This window comes from Lepidothrix coronata, unplaced genomic scaffold (genome assembly GCF_001604755.1).
Source record: "Lepidothrix coronata isolate B3197 unplaced genomic scaffold, Lepidothrix_coronata-1.0 Scaffold49, whole genome shotgun sequence".
Classification (NCBI taxonomy): domain Eukaryota; kingdom Metazoa; phylum Chordata; class Aves; order Passeriformes; family Pipridae; genus Lepidothrix; species Lepidothrix coronata.
In genome coordinates this window covers 4,358,300-4,370,459 of record NW_016690229.1, presented here as the reverse complement: position 1 = coordinate 4,370,459, position 12,160 = coordinate 4,358,300, and the positions used below count along the sequence as shown (strand labels likewise).

At 39.6% G+C, this 12,160-nt stretch overlaps 1 protein-coding gene across 2 annotated transcripts in view; it reads left to right on the top strand.

Moving 5' to 3' along the window:
* The window catches only part of TAF4 (TATA-box binding protein associated factor 4), a 36,389-nt gene that overhangs the window by 3,777 nt on the left and 20,452 nt on the right, over positions 1-12,160 (top strand). The gene's annotated exons all lie outside the window — the stretch shown is intronic.

Genomic DNA, 12,160 nt, shown 5'->3' with positions numbered 1-12,160 from the left:
CCCTCTCTGTCCCTGCATGCCCTCAGTACCACAGAGCTCTGGTGAATAGAGAAGCAGCAGATACAGCACGAGAAAACTAACTACCTTCTTTTTGCTTTAAATACCTTCAAAGTCTGACTTAAAAACTCACAGATTTGAAGCTTATTATCATCTTTTTAGTCACTGGCATTCTGATACAAAAGGCAGACTTCCTATGTCCTTACCTCACCCTGTTGTGTCTAGGGCTGCAGCGTTTGTAGTAGCTAGTCTCGTGCTTAGTGCTGAGCATCTCTGGACAAGGAATCTAGTCCTGAACTCAGTGGGTGAGTAAAAAGCAAGATGAGAAGCATTTCTTTGCTGAGAACTGTTGTGTCTCTCCTTAAATATCTTAGATTTAGAGATTTAAGGTTATATATTTGCTATTATTTTGAGCCAGGCTTGTTACTTTTATCTGCTTTGCTTTTTGACTGAAAATACTTGTGTGAACCTACATGTTGCTTCCTGTCTTCCTAATAATACATACAACAGCTGTATTCTTACTCTTCAGTGTTTTCAGGGCAGTATACTAAGAACAGCTAATTAACTTTTGCTACTAATACCGAGTGAAGTCAGTGGTGGTTGTGTATCATCTATTTCAAGTGGTCTTGGTAAAAATACATCTCTTGGAGCTCCTGACCAACCTCAGAGCAATGCACCTGTCACATAAAGTAGATCAGGAACTGTACCATGTTACTACACACTGTCTTTTTGTGTAATATACTATCAGTGGTATATGATGCCATGTAGTTTGATGAAATCTGTCAAACGTTCTGGATATCCAAGTTCTAAATGGCATAAATATTTCTCCTTTTTTTTTTTTTTTTTTGTATAGAAGATTATTCCATATATGAGTAATTTGAATGACAATGTTGCTAATTTAAAGAAATAGGAGTAAAACTCAGATCTTGAAATCCCAGTGCTTCATTTGAAGCTTGTAAATTGATAGGCTGGAAAATCCTTATTTGTTGCCATAACGTATCAAAGGATTGTTCAGGTTTACAGTCTGTTGCCATGTATACCTACGTTTTTGTTAATACTGCATTATAAACCTGATTATGGGGAAAAATACTTTTTTGGAGTCCAGTGGGACCTTTTTTTTAGGTGACTGATGTTTTCAAACTGCCACAACGTACTGAAATGTGTTACTCTTAGAAGCAATGTTGCCAGTTCTTAAGCAAAATTGGACTATAAATTTGCTTCTTTGGAGTTCTCGATAGATTTAAGGAAAACAATATAAGTTCTAAGCGCTTGGGTTTTTATTAAACACTTTTCTTCTCTGTCCTACACTTTAAGAAATATTTATAACTTCAAAAGAATAAGCATGACTCTTAAAATAAGTGAGCGTTATGCGACTGGATACACAGAAATTGGAAATTGGGTTCTTGCATGACAAGACAGTCTTAATATTGAAAAACAATTTTTTTTTTTTTTTGGTGAAACAGATTATTTTTCTTTTAAATTGCTTTGGCTTGTTTGTTATACTTTCCAAAGTAGCCAACTTTGAAAATGTTTTGCAAAAACATTTCTTTCAAAACACTTAAGAATTGGTGGATGCTGAGCTCTTACAAATCTCTCACAGGTGCAAGGGCCAAGCACCTCTGCAAGTCTGGCCACATGCAACTGCTGAGAACTTTAGCAGAACTTTAGAACTTTCCTACTGAAAGGAGAATAGGTGGCTGTGCTTTTGAAATTGTATTTCAAATGGCAGCATCACAGCCAAGATTTTTGGAGGCAGTTTGGTAGGATGAAGGTGCAGCTGCAGTGCCTGTGTGCTGTGCACCTACTGTATGCATCACATTTGCATTCACAAGTTTGTTTTTAAAAGTTAGTAATGTGTGCTAGTAAGAATTTCTAAGACTTAGTGCTTGAAATCATGTACTGCACACACAGCTTTTTACACCAAGAATTACAAACACTTAGAAAGCAAGTTCTGATAGAAAGTTTGACCAATAAGCAGCACATTTTACAGTTATTTTCGTACCCAGAATCACTGTTTCTAGCTCTCCAAAATACAGTGTCACATGTATGGGAAGCAGAATATAAGATGTCAGTAAGTGTTATTAACCTGGGACTTGAAAACTGGAAACCTTTCAAGGTTTCAAATGTTTTCTTAAAAAGAGCATGTGGGAAATAAGCTCATTCAATGGTCTTTAAAACACAGGACTTTTAGAATAATGCTTTGTATGGCATCAAGGCAAATGTGCAACAAACCTCAACTGACAAACTGGAGATGTTTGAAGAGCCAATGGGCCATAGTTGTGGTGACCTTGCTGGATTTTGGTGTATTGATTCTCTAAGCAACTGGACTGTTGAGAGTATCCATGCATTAGTAGTGGTTTTCCACTACTGACATTTTTGAGGAAGAGGACTCTTGCATTTAGTCTTTTCTTCAGGAGCCTGTGTTTGAAACTTTGTGGTCCAATTGGACAGATTTGGGTAATGAAGGTCCCAAAATAACCTTATTTATATCTTCTTAGCAAAGACATGGAAATATCGTGAGGTGATTTTGTAGGGGGCAGGAACAGAAGTTTCTCTTTATGCAATACTGCCTTAAGGATGCAACATCTACTGAAACTGTGACTGAAAATAAATTGGATGAAGTTTGTTGTTTCCAAGTACTTCAGTAATGTGAAACATGTTTTGTACAATAATATGGTAAGAAGTAGGAAAATCAGTTTGTTAAAGCAGTAAGTCAGTGTTCAGCTTTTACAGGTGCTTAGAAAAGCCTGCAGAAAAGTATGACTGGGATTATGCCCCAAAATTTATCTTTTGCATTGTGAGAGTTTGTAAAGTGTTTAGAGGTCACTGCTGACACAGAGTAGAATCATCTTGTAAAATGGCAAAACTTGTGTACTTTAAAATCACTTTTGAAAATACCATCTTGTCCAGCCAGTGCTGTAGTACAAACCCAGCACTATGAGGTTGTGCCTACTTCAGCACTACTGTCAATTTGGGGTTCAAAGATTTGGTTTCTCTTCTTGCAGTGTTGTTACTCTGCTGCTTTATCTTTCTGTACAAGCATCTCATAGTGAGTTTTTAAGGTGCCTGCTTAGAGAGAGGAGCAGATTGGCGAGTGCTGTGGGTATATAGTAAGAACAGTATAGTGCAGGTGGGTATGGACAGTTTTCTCTACTAGCTTAAGTAGAATTGAAATCTAGAAACTTTCACTTCCTCTTTTCCCCTCTTTTATTTTACCTACTGAGTGATTGTTCGTACTTACAGAAATTTGGTGGCTTGATCGTAAAGACTAAGTCTTTTTTTTCCTAAATAAATACAATTCTGTGACAGTCCTGTTTGAAGAGAGCAGGTAGGATGGGTTGTCCTTGTGGTTTTTTTTTACTTCTGCAATCATGACCAGTGTTCCCGCTGGCAGTAGTGCAGCTGTAGTAGAACTGTTGTCACAGAGTTGTTTTGTTTTGTATCTAAAAAAAACCATCTTTATTACTTTCCCAAAACTCAGTTGGATCTGCCAGTAGCTGAAGACAGGGAATGAGACAAGACTTCTTCGTTGGAGGGCATCTCATGGGCCATTTCTGGCTGAGTTCAGGATGGGCCCTTTCTAGACTGAAAAACTGCTGGGGCCCCTTTAACGTGGAACGTTCCAGAGCTCTGAACGTTGCCAGTGGTTAAAACTCACCATTGATGCTTTCCAGAAGCGAAGGGTACCCGGAGGAGCATTGGTGCTGTACCTCTGCAGATCCTGGAAGATGTACTATGTGAATATGCACCCTCAAGGTTTTCTTCATGGCCTTAGAGGCTCAAAACTTCACTTGGTGTTAAACAGGAGCTTCTTTTGTAGAAACCAATCAGTTTTTAGCTTGTGTTCACTATCCAAGAAGGATTTGGATTTAGGCCTTGGTTATAGTGGCTTTAGGATGGGAAAGCATGGGTTCAGGTTGTTTTGGCTTGAGCCAGTCATACATTTTGGAGCTGGAGTAACTGAAAAATAACTTGTGCAGGAGTAGTTCCATTTCTTTCAGTTGGGAGTTGGGGTGGTGGGTGATTGGGCAAAGGAGAGTGTATAAAAATGGAGAGAAGTGGCAGCTGAGAAGAAAGAAACAAACAATTTGTGTTACTTTTTCATACTGAACTCCTCATTCCTTGGGTAACTTTGTACTTGAAACATGTACCCCAGAAGTGCCCAGAGTAACTAGGATGTGGATAGATGAGGAAATCGTCAGACTTCCCTAATGTAAGAATTACAGAAAGGAATGATAGAAATACTATGAAGTAGTGGAATGTGGTTGTTTCTATTTCTCACTGACTAGTAAGCAAGTTGAAACATATCCTCATTATAGTTTCCCTGTGTGTTGCATGTGCTGCCAATATTATGCCTGTTAACCGTGTTGGCATGGCTTGATTTTGTTAAAAATAATGTCTGTAATGCACCATGACAATAGGAGCTCCTTAAAGTACTTATAGGATGTTTTACTTTCAAAGCATTTTACAAAACTTAATCCTTGCGACATGCCTATGTGGTTGGTAAATAAAGTAGTATGAACTCTGCTTTAGAGCTGGGGGAAAGAGCAACTTCGAGAAGTTCTGACTTGCCCAAGGCCATGCAGGAATCGATATTTTGCCAGGACTAGAACTTGGGAGTCCTACACTTGGCGCAGAAAGTGGTATCTCCCTTTCTGAAGGATAACTCTGGATCTCCTCTGCAGAACTCTTCTGGGTGAGGGGTGGATTTTATGTTCAGATCATGCATCAGCAAAAGGAACATTCTGCTTTATTTGGAATCTGCTACATCAGATCTGCCATATGTCACCAGACTGAAAGTTGTGTTTGTTCGCATTGCAACTTCCATAACTGAGGAATCCTGCGTCCTTGGCTTTGTACCCCAAAGGACCCAAGGCTCAGAGAGCTGTGCAGTAGGGTTTTTTGGCTCTGTTAAAAAGTGTCTCAGTGTTTTGCACATCTGATAGGAGTGGCTCGTTAAGTGATGGGATCTAATGGGAATATAATTGTGATTCTGTTAAGCTGTGAAAGCTACTGACTTTGACTACATGTTGTTCACTTCTGTTATGGAAAACACTCTTGCTCCCAACAGCCTTTGGAAGAGCATGTATGGATATGTCTGTATACACTTCAAATTGTGGTCTTCCGGGTTTTTTGGGTATCACTAGGCTTATGATAAAGGTTGTTGGTCAATGACCAGAAGTGAGTGATTTATTTCTTTAGAGCTGTTTCACACTCTGCAAGAAGTTAGGTGTTTTCCATCTCTGAAATCCGCCAGGTTACTTATAAAATGCAGCTTCTTAGTTTGAGAACCTCAAGTTTGGATGCTGCCCAGGACTTGAATGCCTTACTAACACAGGATGCTGCAGCAAGGTTAGTGAACTGAGGTGAAAATGCATTTTGGGCACTGATAAGTCACAAATTAGTAGGTATCACAAACTGTCTTCAAATTAAATGCTTTGGTGTATGAAAACTCTTGCTATTGTTTGTCTTCCCTGTTTTTGGAAATAGGCTATAAATAGAACTCTAAAAAAATTTATGAAGTAGTTCAAGAACACAGTTGAAAATACTGATATTTAAACTACCCGGGTTTTGAGCGAAGAGGAGGTGCTGGTGTGTGGAAAGGTTGCTTTCTGTTCTCATAAAAACTGCATGATCAAAAAGTGAGTCTGCTCAGAAGGAACTGGATATAGAAGTCACTTTACACATTAAACACTTTTTGTTACTATAGGCAGTTTTTGTCAGAAATACTCAAAATCAGCATTTTTACCTGAAAATAGCTACTGTTGTCAAGGTTATTCTTCGTGCTGAAACTTTTTGAATGTTTATAACCTCATTTATCTGTCTGACTCCGCTCCTTGAATTTGATGCCATTGCTTTATGTCAGAAAAAAAAGGCTTTTGCTAGTTGGAAGACTTAGCAAGTTTAGCTTTATTAGGCAATGTTATCTCTCCTGAAAGAAGATTTGAAAAGGTAGTGGCATGAAGAAAATAATTTTGAAAATACAAGAACCAAAGGCAATGATAGAAAGCAGATTTAGTCGTAGGTAACAGACAGTTATTTCAAGTGTATTATGAACTGTAAAGCTCCGTGCATGGCCACAGGGATGTTCCTGTGTACAGAGAGTTGTGTGATCCTTGAATGTTGCTGAAGGTTCCCTGGTGCACTCCTAGGACCGGACCCTCGGGGTGCCCCTGTCCCATTGACAGGTTGCACACAGTTGTTGTAAAGAGCTGGTGACTGTGGGGATGTTCAGGCTTTGTTTTTGTGCTCTTACAGGTTGTTAATCCATTAACTTTAATTTGTTTTGAAACTAATTAAGATCTTGCCTAAATGCGAGAAGTTGTGTATTTGTACTGATAAAGGTTTCTTCAAAGTTGTAAAAGCTTTCTTGTTTGAATCCAGTTTTTGCTGTATCAGCCCTCTTGCATCTGGTTCCTCATAAGAGAAGCAAAATAGCTCATACAATAAGCTACTTCTACAAGGGCACAGTTGTGTTCACACTGGAGATTTTAAAACTAAATTAGTGTGGCGAAATATCCAGCTCAGATGTTGAGAGAAGCATAAAAACTGTGCACAGACCAGGCTGTAATTAAGCAGGTGTAAAGACTGTGTGATCACTCATACTTCAGATTAGATGAGGCTTTGTTTTTCATTGAGGCTATGGATGCACAAATGGAGCTTGTTGGTGGTTTTAAACCTTTTAGGACAGTTTTACCTCAGCTTACTCTGAAAATTTTTACCCCAGTTCCGTTCTGTGGTAATTTCTTTCCAGAAATGCTGGTTGTCTTCTGGAGGTGTGGGTATCTCAAGGAACTGAGAGCCAGTTTTTTACCACAAAGCCTCCTATCTTGGAGTAATTTTCTTCAGGTGTCTTTAGCATAGTACTTAATGTGAAATGAAATTGTCCTTGAAGCCTTATTTATGCCTTTAAGGATTTTTTTAAACTGTAGAATATTTTTTAATGGGAACAAAACCCTGATTATCATCACTATGTAACGGTATAGGTTATCAATAGTCAAGAAGGAGGTGATAATCATAAGGAATTGATACACCTGTGTCCTCTTCCTGCAGTGAGATCTGTTCAGTACCTCAGTAGAACTGTCTTAAGGCATTGTACAAATGTAGCTAATCTTTTGTCTGTAACTGTCGGAAGGCTAGAAATAAAAATATGAGTTTCTGTACTTATATTACCATGATCAGAAAGTTACAACTTGAATATCAAAGGTTGATTCTCAGCAAAGTGCATAAGTAGGTTATGAATCCTTGTACCCAGGGGTGGTGCTTTTGCTGTATATTTATACAGGATTTAGTGCAAGGTCTGACTGGGATATCAAGCTCTTTTTGCGGGATTTGGAAAAGTATATTGATAAAAATTAAGTAACTTTTTGCCATTGCAGAGCTCTATAAATTGGAGCTGTAAGTTATGAATCATGTATGCCTTTTGGTGCATTTTTCTTTAAAATGCATTACTAGAATAAGTTTTTCAGTAATGTGTTGTAAACAGTACCTAGACAACGAGTAACATAAAACTCGCAGCAGTGTGTAATGTTATTTTACATGACTGGCATGACTGTTCTATGACTTCTATTGAATCAAGTAAGCCTCTCTAGTAAGAATGGTCTAACTTATGATTATAACTTGATTAATATACGCTTCTGAGAATAGCTGAACTGTTAAAAGCTATGACAGTGCTTTTGTGCAGAATAAAGCACGTGCTGGATAGACTGTGCTGACAACCAGTATAGTTGAAAAATGTGCGCTCTAGATACCAGGGTATAAACAAAACCAAACAACGAGGTGTGGTGCCGTGCTCGAGCCTTTCTGAAATGGTTTGAGGGGGCAGCAAGGCTGTAGTAAGTTGTCTGCACACCTTCCTTCAGTTTATTAACCAGATATTTCTGTGAGGGAGGGTTAGATTGAGAACCTCTCTCCGAATGTAAAATAACATCAGGTGCACTCAGCCGAAGTGGTGGTGTGGCGAGAGGGACCAGTTGTGCTCACGTGAGTCAGAAGTACCAACTCTGAGGAGTTACACTGAGGAATTGCAGCACTGGTGGCAAAAGAGTTGATGGAGGTGACCAGAAGAGTGTTTGCTGAGGGATCAGTGAGGGATGTCAGGAGAAGAGATCTGGAGCAGGGAGTCTGAGAGTGACTGAACTGTGTGGAAGTTAATAGACAGGCGTGAGGAGTTGTTGGTTTTTAATAGACATATGTGCAGTTGTGTTTGCAGTGGTATTAAGGGTGGATTGGGAGAAGATACAAGTGTTCATGCCCTGAGCTTCAACCTCTTATTTCCTTTCTTTCTTCCTTTTTTCCAGTGTATCATCTGGATTTCTTTCCTTCCCTGTCCTCCATGGGGGAGGGGGAGAGAAGGCACTAATTATTTATAAGTGTTAGTCATACCCAGTCATTAAGCTTAGTCACTACTCAGGACTGTGCATTTGATGGTTGGTAAAAATCAAAACGAGACCTGATTTTGTTTAAAAGCTTTCTGAATTCAAGCTTACAGGTGTGAAAATAATTCTGTTTCTGTGTGCAGACTAACTGAAAAAGCAGAGCTATTTAATAAATGTTGCTATCAGCCAAATGACATGTAATATCATGTCCCCTTGATAGTTTGTATTGAACTTGCAGGCGTAGTGTTTGGCATATTCTCAAAGCAGAATAATTTCTGTATGGGCAGTGAGAGAGGCATGAAATCCCAGAGGAGGATGTGGAGAGAACCTTTCCACTGAGGCTGCCCTGGGGAGCTGTCAGTCAGTGGAATTGTCCAGTGTCAGGTCTCCACAGCTCTGGGTGAAAAGGTGACATCAGCAAAGGGTTTTCTCACTGCTAAAATTACAAAGGGTGTATACCTAGAGTAGGGCATTCACAGTGGGGACAAATTTAAGAAATTCATTTTTTGTGGGGTTTCATGCACTTAGTTGTTGTAGGGTGTTGCTTTTTGAAGGAAGAAAACAATAATTTAAAGCATTTAAGGCATTACTCCTCATTAAGTATGTGTGCGCAGACTGTGATAAATGCAAAGTAGATTGGCCATTCCCATTCAGCACCAACCTTGATATGCCTTGGTTTAGACAAACTGTTTGTCACAAATGAAGACTAGCTGAGTTTTAAAATCTATTTAAAATAACAGAGGAAAAGAATTAGTGACACTTAATTTTGTGTCTTCCTTTCTGAAAACCAAATCTGATTTCGGTGTAACTGCGTTATTGTATGATGTAAGTATATTGAAACTAATGGCAGAGCTAAATCTGAATCACTTGGAGATCAATAATTAAAGCAATTGGTTTAGCTCTTGATAGTGTTTTTCTTAGCTCTTTCTACATCAGACTAAAGACAGATTTGTGTGATGATTGGGTTGCAATTTAACAGAGCGCTCTGGTGTTTTGGCTTTGTATGCTTGACTAGAAAGGAATGTTAACACACTTTCAAGGAATATAGCTTTCCAGAGAAGTCAGAATAGTTTCAAATCACATTGTTGTTGAAGCGTTTGTCAATCGTTGCTATATAAATTGTTGTATTTCCCAGAACAATTCTTACACACCTTTTCAACTGAGCAGGTAAGATTTTTTCCACCTGGGATCACTGTTAAATTCAGTGGCTTTTTGGCACTCCAGCATGACGTTATTCCTTTAACCATATTCTTAGACAACCTGTGAATCAATACTTTACAAATGATTCACTTCTTCACCTTTTAGACAGTACAACTGAGTTCTGTAATTTGAAACTGAGTTCTTACATAGTAAGAGTAAGCGAAAGCTTTTAAAGTGAGGTTGAATTTTTTTGTCTGTTGACTCTTTAGTAAGAAAAAAGAAGCAGTTTTTCATAATAGAAACTTGTGTACTTGGTCTGGGCACTGCAGTCAGGATTCTTGAGGATATTTGCAAATGTATCTTTCACCCACCTTGGCAATAATCATAAATCAGCTGTTAAAGAATCAGCGTTTCCGAGACCATAAGGATTAGTTGTGATCTGTGTGTGCAGGTTGGGCGTGTGCAGAAAGGGTTGATGACAAACAGTGGAGTGCTGTAGTAAACTGATGCTGTACTAAAAGTTCTAGGCATTGGATCTGGGTAGAATTTTACTTTATTCCAGAGTGGCAGGAGTTGAAAAGTAAACCAAGTTATGTGCTTTTGTAGTTCTTGTCCAACACTCTGTGCTGTGCCAGTCTGCACTATGTGTAATGTTTAGTGCCTGTTGGGAGAGACTCCAAGTGTTTTGTGTTAGAGATGTTCTGAAGCAACCCCTGACAGTCATGGCATGTTTTTTCATGCTAAGTTGTAGCTCACCTTCAGCACAGCAGGTGCCTTTCAGATGTGTGGGCAAGTGTGCACTGTGTGCTCAGTGCAGCTGTGCAGAACCTCATCTTCATGGCTTTGGGGTGCCCATTCCTCTGAAACAAGCCGTGAGGGAATCTGGTACACACTCTCAGGTTGCTCCAGTGTGCTGGACAGCTCTAGCTCTGCTGGCAGTTTTATGGCCTGCAGACCTGCAGCTGAGCAGGGAACGTATCTGCTGCTAACTCGTGTTTGTACAGCCTGACCTCGTCGTGCCAGCACAGGGGAGGCACTTCTGGAGCAGCTCAAGTCACACGTAGTGTTCATTTTGAGCTGGCTGGTTTGCAGGACCTGATACCTGCACTGTGGAGACTTCTCTGTCAGCACTGTGTTTGTCCTTGTGGAGCTGAGATGCCTTTATAGAAGTCACGAAACAACCACGTTTGATGAAACTCGAGAGCTCGGATCTCTGATGGTGTCGAAAGCTTCAGCAAGCTCAAGTAAAAGCTTTTTCTGGATTTCTTGTGCAGCACAGGTCACCTGAGGTTCTAAGCACCTAAACTTAAACCAGAACACCTAATGCAGCTGGTGCACACCTCTCATGGGGTGTGAAATAGTGTGTCTTCAGTGACATCTAATCCACAGCTGTGTTACCATTTACAGTTCTGTGTTACTCATCTTGATTTGTAATCCCTGTTTCTCATGATCTGGTGTATAGATTGTCCTTCATGATCTGCTACACATGTGTGTTACAGATGCTGCTTTTTGACACATGCAAATAATTGTAAGTGTGCTAGAAGTTGTCTGGTGTTAGGAAAGATTCCCTTAATTACCCAGGTTTTCATGGAGCTGCAGTGGATCAGCAGACTTCAATAGGTTCTTTCTGCTTTTCCTGGCCTTTCATTCCTGTAGAGTTAGAACTTTCCCAGGTGGGTCAGTTACTGTGAGAGAAGGCATAGTTGGACAGCGTTGATGTCAGTACCAGGTTATCCATTTCTTTTTCTGGAATAAGGGACATACATCACTTCTGCTAAAGCTGTTCCTGTAGTTTGTACAGGCAGCTGTCTTTTTCTCCAGCTCTCTACAGTATTCCAACTTTTTTGTATTGGAAAAATCGTAGAAACTTTGTGCTTTTATAAAACTTCTTTCATCTCATGGTCCCTGTTTTACCTGGTCCAACCACCTGCAGAGCCTGGACTCGTCCCCTTTGCTTTAGATGGTTTTTGTGGTGTGTATGGCAACAACTTGCATAACCTTACAGACATTTGCTTTCCGTTTTGTTGCAACAGAATCTCTTCTGACAATTCCGTAGGGATACTCTCATAAAGCTTTCTCCTGCTAATATGGCACAGCCCACATAGGATTACTGTCAGAATTTTCTGCCATGTCAAATGTTTGCAGCATCTTGCCACAAATGAGTGTGCGCTTGAGAGCTTAAGGCCCAAATGCTTTGACGTGGAGATAACCTCATAGTGAACTTCCCTGGCAAATCTAGTTAGGATTTGAAGATTTGTCAGATGTCAGTGGACTGTATGATCAATGACTTTATTTTCTAGAGGTGTTCGTAAGGACTTTGATTTCCTACACCAGAAGCATCAATCCTCTAGTTATTCTTTCAGGCTTGGACATTCTTTCTGAACACCAGCATGTGTGTGTATTGATTCTTTGCTGCCTAACCTGACCCCAACTGTTTTTTCTTGGCAAATAAAGTTCAGTTACCTTTCTACTTTTAAGAAGAGAATTTCCTCAGGAGACTGGAAAAGGATATTCTTCATGCACTTTCAAGATCATACACCCATTAATTCTTCTGTCATGTCTCAGCTACTGAAAAAACCAACCTATTAAAAGTCTAGGTTCTTAGTAATAGTTCTGAATTGATCTGGATTAGACCATGAGCTACA